Consider the following 9,381-nt stretch of genomic DNA (forward strand, 5'->3'; position numbering starts at 1 on the left):
CTAGCGAACCATTTTAGACATCGTAACTCAAGAACATGGGTTGGAGCAGGTTAATTAGTTTTTCTTAACCATTTCTCCACTCGAATTAGTTAACACACAAGTCACTTAAAACACCATATTTTAGGAGCGCTAACATAGAGACATTAAAACATGGCATAAAACTCCATAAGACTTGCACTGGCTACTGAAAGACCTAAAGCACCCATGTGCATATGTTATCGGACGGTTCTTAAATTTTAGCAAGGATTGACTCATGAACGCTACTCGCCTTCAATAATTATTGGGCTGCGATAACGCTCATATAAGACCTATAATCGATCATCAAGACATTTATTTATCCAACGGACATGGAATGCAATGATTGACAAAACAAGTATCAATCTGCCATACAACAGAAATCATGACGGCACCGATGGATGCTATTAACTACCCGTTTAAACATATTAAGCTTCTCGCTTCGCCACTACACCACCCTCTAGTCACATGACCATTGGGAGCATCCTTCACACGATTATACAATAGCAACCTACACGTCGGGTTACACAATACATACATCTTTTCTTCGTCGCGAGTATAACCACATTACGGCATATACCCGCACACCTTAATCAATTATCTTACGCCACCACTACTACAATACACCACAACACACACGTACATACATGTCCCCACTGCCTTCTCATGCCCAATTTTAGCACAATTATTTATGACAACGTTTATCGACTAGACAAGTGAAACACTAACCGATCATTCGCACATCTCGCCTTTAAAACACGAATCACATGTCACATAATTTATATTTTCAACCCACGCTATCCTACGCCACGATGAATACATAAGATATATTTAACATAGACTAACCCCTTATTAGCCGGCTACGGAAGTCATCGAGCATGCTTTAGGCTTTATTAAATTTTTGCCGCGCAAACACAATATTTCACGACGAAGCATTTTAACAATCAAATAATACATCCGCGACAAATCCCTATGACGTAAAAAAACTATCACAGCCACATATGTATCCGATCTAGCACAAAATAACACATCGGCTCACCATATCAAACTTTGGTCGGGGTTGCTGCACATGTGGCGCGAAGGCGAACGCATCGTCGCGCATGGGAGACCGAAGCAAAGCCGGAGGGCGTGACTCGCTGCTGCGATTCGTCAAGCACCCACGCGCGAGGCGAAGGAGCATGCTGCTGCGGCGTGCAGCTTGCTGCGCAGGTCGGCGGTGGAGCTCGCTACTGGAATTTTATGGGCGCCCTAGACAGTGAGCTGGGCGGCATTGGCCTCTCGCCATGGGTGGAGCTCAGATGGGGGCAATGCTGCCATGGGAGAGGAGCTTGGGTGTCCTCCATGGCTGTTCAGATCTCAGGCGCAGCAGGGGTTTATTTCAGGCGCTGAAACATGGAGGAGCAGAGGAAGGAAAGAGGGAGATTGCAGGGGGCTCCATAGAGAAGCTTCTGTGCGGCGTCCATTGCAGGGGAGGTGGAGCTTGTAGGGAGGGGCGCCGTGCAGGAGAGGGGCGCAGGGAACTCAGACTGGAGCTGGACGGTGTCAAGTTCCCTGCCATGGGGGCGCTGCTTGGGAGCCATGGCTGCTGGCCGAGCAGAGGCGTCGGGGCCTGGGCGTCTGCTGCTTGCTGCGTTTGCAAAAGAAGGTGTCGTGGGGAGCTTCTGTAGGGGAGTTCGGCTAGGGGCAAGCAGGGAGGAAGATGAACAGGCGCTGGCTGCTGCTGCGCGAGGAAGAAGGAGCAAGGGGGCGCCGCGCCATGGCTGCTGGGAGCGGCTGGAAAAAAAATTTCTGGGCGCCATGAACAGAGAGGAAGCGTTGTGTGCGTGTGGGAGAGGAAGAAGAAGGCTGTGGCGGCTAGGGGTAGGGAGTGGAAATTTCTCCAACTTGCAAGTGGAGGCCTCATATTTATAGACAAGGAATGGCTAGGGTTTTAAATGGGCCAAACGGGCTGGGTTGGGCTTGGCCCAAAACACTAAATCGGGCCGCGCTAAATTTATTTTCCGGAATAAAAATGTTCTTGCGGGTTTCGTCTGTACGCAAAACAGAGTGAACTAGAGTTTCGACGAACGGACGATTGAGCGATCAATTCGGCCGAGGGTTTGATTTGAATTCGCTCGGAAATAATTCCTCGCGCACTATTTTAGAAATGAATGTTTCTCTCAGACTTCTGATCGGCTTTGGATTTTTAGTCGGAGAAAGCGAATCGTGACATTTTAAAATTGTTGTCGATACGGGTTTTTGAGTTCGGTTCGGACATGAGATATTTGACCGGGTCGGATAAAATTGATTAGAGGGCGACATATCGAGTATTCCTTTTGAGAGTACGGATTCAGATTAAAATAGTCGAACATCGATCGAAGTTCGAGGAATTCGATTCGGGCTCAGATCAGATAACAGTCGTCGAGAGTTTGATTTAATGAGCTTCAGATGAGATTTATAATTCGAGAATGATGTTCGAGTTTGCATTCGTGCTGAGGATAAAAGTTTTAACAGGCTCCAAATTTGGCCTTCCATGAGACTGAATAATTCTGAATTTGTGAAATGAGAATGAGTATTCGGGATAGTTAGAGACATACGCGAGCGAGAAATAGAGATTTTCATTGAGCATCCGAGATTAGGATAAATCTCACGTCATAACACGAAACTGACACCTGGGGTGTCACAGAGAGGCTTACCGGCGGCGAGATTGCTCCGATGAGGTGGCCGAAGGTGTAGGGGAGGTCCTGAGGGTCACAGCGATGTGCGGGTCGCCGTCGGGGATGGTCGGAGTCGGCCGGTCCGAGCGCGCAGGCGGGGGAGCTCGTCGGCGGCGAGGAGTCCGGCCTATCCAGGGCGCAATTGACCAATCAAACGGGTCAGAGAGCTTCACCAGGGATCAAGGAAGAGGTGTGCGCGAGGAATTGAAGAATGGCTCACCGGAGTGCCCAGTCTACGCGTGCAAGCGGGCAGCCGAAGTCCGGTGAGGTTGATCTTCGCCTTCCGGTGAAGTTCTGTCGGGTCCGAGGGCTCGAAAAGCTTCACGGGCCAATGGCGAAGCTAACCGAGCGGCTTGCGCGGCTTGGGAGTGACTGGAGCGGGCTGGCCACAGTGGCCGAGGCTCTGGCAGCAATGGCGGGCGGAAAGGAGCTCGCCAGAGCTAAGGAGGGGTGTCTGGCCGGCGATGGTGAGCGCGGGGTGAAGTGAGGCGCGCCCGGGGAGGCTTTATAGGCGCGGGCGAGCACGGCCGAGGGTGGGGCTCTGACAAGCACTCAGGGCGTGCGCGGCGAACGCCAGTGCGCGCTCTGGCGTCTGGCACAGCGTCGAGCACGAGGCAGCGTAGAGAGAGGTCGAGTTCAAGCGCGGATTGGCCCCAAATCTTTGAGATTATGGCCATGATCCCGTTGAGAGATCTCTTCCTCTTAGGTCCCTTTGTCGTTTGTGTGTGGAGGCTAGCAGGTTTGGCTGACTGGATTGAGAGATAGAGAGGGGAGAAATCTGGTTTGTCTCACTTCCGCACACAGGGAGAAGATCTCTGGTTTGACGTGTCCATGGCACGCGTCCCAATGCCATCTTCTGGCACAAGACAGAGAGGTTAGTTATGCACGTTTTTGTCAATGGGGCCATTAGGATTTGAGTTAGGGATCAAGGTGAACACGCTTGATCTTTGGCTCAAGGTCTGAAATTCACAATTCTGAATTTCAGAATTCCCTAATGAAATCCCACTTGAGAGGCTTGTTTAGAGTTTTATTTAAATTGTTTTGGCCAAGCTTCCTTAATCTTTGTTGTTGCTTATTTAGTATACTTTAATGTTTATAATTATCCCAAGCCATGATTCTAAATTTTTCATACTCTTTTGCCCCTTTCTCTTGAATTTTGTTTATAGGGCTCAATTAGGGTTTTTGTTGGGGTTGCACATTTTGCCTTTTTGAAAAACCCATTTGTTTTGAACATGATACTTTCAAATATAAGCTAGTGGATCCTTTATTCTTAAGTCAACTTGATGTTCATGCTTAATTTTGGTTCACATAAGATGATGGTTCTTGGGTTAGCACTTGAGAGAAACCCTAGGTGACACTGGGGTGTCACAGCCTTCCCCCCTTAAAGGAATCTCGTCCCGAGATTCGGGCCAGAGTCCTCCTAGGGTGAAGCGAAGGGTGAGACTTATAGGAAGTGGGTGCTTATTGTTATTATTAGGGCAAACTGCTCTTCAAATGTCATTCTCTTTGCAACTTCAGAAGGAAGTCCTTTTTAAATTTTGTTTCATGATTACTTCATTTTGATTTAAGATCATATCTTTGAAATTTAGATTCAAAGGGCAGGAGGAGGGGTTGGGTGTGATTACGTACCAGTTTCCTTAGGTAGGCAATCGGGAAAGTTGGATCTCAAGAATTCCTCAGTCTCCGAAGTAGCTTCTTCCTCTGAGTGATTACTCCACTGGACCTTGTACATCTTGATCGATTTAGCCCGAGTTGATCTTTCTTTGCAATCCAGAATCTTGGAAGGGTACTCTTGGTACGATAGATCTGGTTCTATCTCCAATTCTGGCTCTGCTATGATCTCGGTCGGCAATCGAACACACTTCTTTAGCTGAGATACATGGAACACACTGTGAATGGCAGACAGTTTTGAAGGTAACTTCAGCTTATATGCCACGGGTCTACATGCTTCTATGATCTCATAAGGTCCAATGTAACGAGCGGCTAGCTTGCCTTTGATTCCAAACCTTTGCACTCCCTTGGTGGGTGATACCTTGAGGTACACGAAATCTCCCACCTTGAACTAGAGAGGTTTCCTCCTTTTATCATGGTAACTCTTCTGCCTGGCCTGAGCAGCTTCTAGATTTTTCCTGATTAGTTTGACCTTCCTTTTGGCTTCAGTCACTAAGTCAGGTCCGAAAACTCCTCTATCCCCAGGTTGAGACCAATTGAGTGGTGTCCTACACCTTCTTCCATAGAGAGCTTCAAAAGGTGCCATCCTTAGGCTGGATTGATAACTGTTGTTATAAGCAAACTCTGTCAAGGAGAGGTGCTTATCCCAGTTCTTACCACAATCGATTGCACAAGCTCTCAGCATATCCTCCAGAATTTGGTTTACCCTTTCTGTCTGACCATCAGTCTGTGGGTGGTAAGCTGAACTTCTGATTAGCTTGGTTCCTAATGACTCCTGCAGTTGTTCCCAAAATCTGGCAACGAATTGGGCTCCTCGGTCAGAAACAATGGTCCGAGGTAATCCGTGCAAACACACGATCCGGTCAATGTACAACTCAGCGTACTTTTGAACCTTATCCGTGGTGTGCACAGGAAGAAAATGTGCCACTTTCGTCAGTCGGTCCACAATAACCCAAATCGAAACATGATGACGAGAGGTGCTGGGCAGACCCACGATGAAATCCATGCTGATGTCATCCCATTTCCACGAAGGTATAGATAGGGGGTTGCAAAGCTCTAGCTGATTTCAAGTGGCTTGCCTTTATCCTCTGACAGGTGTCACATTCCGATACATACTGGGCTATCTCCCTCTTCATTCTGGTCCACCAAAACAAAGGCTTCAGATCATGGTACATTTTGGTGCTTCCCGGATGCATAGAGAATTTGGAGAGATGAGCCTCGTCCAAGATTTTCCTCTTGAGGTCCTTGTTTTTAGGAATCACCAATCTGCTTTTGAACCATAATGCACCCTTTTCATCTTGGCGGAAACATTTATACTTTTCAACCTTCTGATGGAGATTCTTCTTGATAATCTGCACTCCCTTGTCACTGAGCTGGGCCATGATGATCTGGTCTTGCAAAGCTGGCTCGACAGAAATGTGAGACAGAGCACCAGAAGGAATCACTTCTATTTGCATCTTGCTCAACTCATCACACAAGGTGTTGATGCGAGAATCCATCAGAATACAATTGCATTGCAACTTCCGACTCAAGGCATCTGCTACCACATTGGCTTTTCCTGGGTGATAATGTACCTCCAGGTCATAATCCTTGATCAGCTCTAGCCATCTTCTCTGCCTCATGTTGAGATCAGCCTGAGTAAAGATGTACTTAAGGCTCTTATGATCAGTGAAGATGTTGCAGTGGGTTCCCATTAAATAGTGCCTCCACATTTTTAATGCATGAACCACTGCTGCCAACTCGAGGTCATGAGTGGGATAATTTTGCTCATGAGGTCTGAGTGCTCTTGAGGCATAAGCAATGACTCGGTTGTCTTGCATTAAGACACAACCTAGTCCCGTGCCAGAGGCATCACAATATACATCAAAAGGCTTGCTGTTGTCGGGTTGCGCTAACACTGGTGCTGTGGTCAGATGCTTTCTTAATTCATGGAAGGCATCTTCGCACTTCTAACTCCAAACAAACTTGGCTTCTTTCTTTAGGAACTCAGTTTTAGGCTTTACAATTCGGGAGAAATCTGGAATAAATCTTCGATAATAACCAGCTAATCCCAGAAAACTCCGAATCTGACGGACAGTCGTTGGTGGCTTCCAGTTCATCACCTCTTGCACCTTATCAGGATCAACAGCTATTCCTGCCTGAGAGATAGTGTGACCCAAGAATTTGATTTCCTTTAGCCAAAAATCACACTTGGACAACTTGGCATAAAGGTGGTGCTCTCGCAGACGTTGAAGCACTACATGCAAATGTCCGGCATGTTCTTCTTCGTTCTTAGAGTACACCAAGATATCATCGATGAACACCACTACGAATTTGTCCAATTCAGGCATGAAAACAGAATTCATCAGATACATGAAATATGCTGGTGCATTTGTCAGCCCGAATGATATCTCCAAGAATTCATATAGCCCATATCTGGTTGAGAATGCCGTCTTTGGAATATCGCTTGCTCGTATCTTGATCTGATGGTAGCCGGAGCGAAGGTCTATCTTGGAAAACACCTTGGCCCCGACCAACTGGTCAAAAAGAACATCAATACGAGGCAAAGGATACTTGTTTTTGATAGTTACCGCATTAAGAGGGCGGTAATCTATACACAGCCTCAAGCTTTCATCCTTCTTCTTCACAAACAGTGCTGGACATCCCCAAGGCGAAGTACTTGGGCGAATAAATCCCTTATCCAGCAACTGCTGCAATTGCTTCTTCAATTCTGCCAACTCAGCGGGTGACATTCGGTAGGGCCTCTTGGAAATTGGTGCCGTTCTCGGTTGCAACTCGATGGCAAATTCAATATCCCGATCTGGTGGCATTCCTGACAATTCATCAGGAAAGACATCTGCATACTCGTAGACCACTGGGATCTTCTTCAGAGGTAACTCCGTCATAGAGAAAGCACATGACTGAGTAGAACCTTGACTGGGCAGAATTAAGGTGAAGTTCCCACAGAACGGAGAATTAATTTCCACGGTACGACTGGCTACATCAAGCACAACTTGGTGCAAGGTCATCCAATTGGCTCCCAGAATAATGTCCACATTTTCCAAACCCAAAACAAGAAGGGTGGTTTTGACAATGTGGCTTCCCAGTTGAATAGGCACACTTTGGTTTAATTGATTAGTTGAAATTTTACCCCCAGGTGTGACTATCATAAATGACCCTTTTGAATGAGAGAATGGCAGTTCACATTTAGCACTGAACTTTTGGCTAATGAAACTATGAGATGCACCAGAATCAAATAGAATTAAAGTAGGTTGATTATAAACTGAAAAGATACCGGTCATGATAGGAGCTCCCTCAGGTACTTCCTCTAGAGTAGTGAAGTTGAGCTTCCCTTGCCTGACTTGTACCTTCTGCTTTCTTCCCTTGTCTTGATTTGGTGCTGACATCTGCCTCTGCTGGTTCCTGGGACAATTCTTGGCATAGTGGCCCTCATTGCCACAAGTGAAACACTTGTTCCCATTGCCCTGGCAGAACTGCTGCTGCTGTGGAGGCTGATTGTTCCTTGGAGCGGGAGCTGAAAAGTGGTTGGGTGCCGGCTGCTGCTGCTAAGGTAGCCTGATCACCCATCTGCCTACCTGCTGCTGGAAACCCCTGCTCTGATTGTGAGAAACAATCCTGAACCTCTAGGCCGGAGCGGATGGTGCTGCCATTGGTGCCTTTCTCTTCTTCTCTGCCCGGTGAGCTACAATGCAATCCTCCTAGGAGATGGCCAGGTTGACCAACTCATTGAAACTATCAGCCCGGACAGTGTTGAGTCGTTCCCGCAGCTTGGTGTTAAGACCCCTGCGGAAGCGGTCTCTCTTCTTCTCATCAGAATCAGCATGGTAACCTGCATACTGGCATAGGTCGTTGAAGGCCTGCGCATACTGCAATACCGTGCGGGTTCCTTGATTAAGCGCCAAAAGCTCATTCAGCTTGCGATCTAGAATGCCAGCTAGGATGTGGTGTCCTCTGAAAGCAGTCTTGAATTCCTCCCAAGACACTTCACGATCAGCGGGGAGCATAGCACGGAAGTGGTCCCACCAAGTCCGAGCAGGGCCGCGAAGCTGCTGCGCGGTGAAGCGAGCCTTGGCTTCATCAGGGCAGTCTCCCGTGAGGAGGGGAAACTTGGACTCAACGATGCGGAGCCACATGTCGGCGTCCAATGGATCCTCTGCCTTGGTGAACAAGGGTGGCTGTCGGCGTTTCGACCCCGGGGGGTCCCTGGACCGACAAGTAAATTGTCGCTGCGTGTCCCAGCCCAGATGGGTCGGTGCAAGATGGAACACAAGGGGGGAGAGAACCGCGGCTCGTGTTATCCTGCGCCCAGGGCGGATGCGCTTGCAGTAGGGGGTTACAAGCGTTCGCAAGGGAGAGAGAGAGAGAGAGAGAGAGAGCTTGTTCGTCAGCCCGTCCTCCTGCGCCACCACCCTCTCGTCTGAGGGCCCTGGACCTTCCTTTTATAGACGTAAGGAGAGGGTCCAGGTGTACAATGGGGGTGTAGCAATATGCTAACGTGTCCGGCAGAGAGGATCTAGAGCCCTATGTACATGCCAACGTGGCTGTCGGATAGGTGCTAGAGCCCTGTGCATGCGATGTCGTGGCCGTCGGAGGAGCGCTTGAGTCCTGTAGAAGCACAGCTGTCGGGGCTGCCGGGACCTTGCTGACGTCTCCTTGCTTTCGTAGGGGGCTGAGAACTGCCGTCGTCATGGGCGCACGCGGGGAGTCATCATTACTTGTTACTGAGGTGAGCCTGGATGGGACGTCGGTCTTGTTCCCCCGTAGCTTGAGCTAGCTAGGGGTAGGGCAATGATGTACCCCCTGCGGCGTGGTCGGTCTGAGCCCAAGGTCGGGCAAGGCAGAGACTCCTCCTGAGGCCGAGGCCGGGGTCGGGCGAGGACGCGATTCCGCCCGAGGTCGAGGTTGAGGCCGGGCCCTGGGGTCGGGCGAGGCGGAGACCACCTTTCGAGGTCGAGGTCGAGGTCGAGGCCGAGCCCTGGGGTCGGGCGAGGCGAAGTCC

This window comes from Zea mays, chromosome 1 (genome assembly GCF_902167145.1).
Source record: "Zea mays cultivar B73 chromosome 1, Zm-B73-REFERENCE-NAM-5.0, whole genome shotgun sequence".
NCBI classification, from domain to species: Eukaryota; Viridiplantae; Streptophyta; class Magnoliopsida; order Poales; family Poaceae; genus Zea; species Zea mays.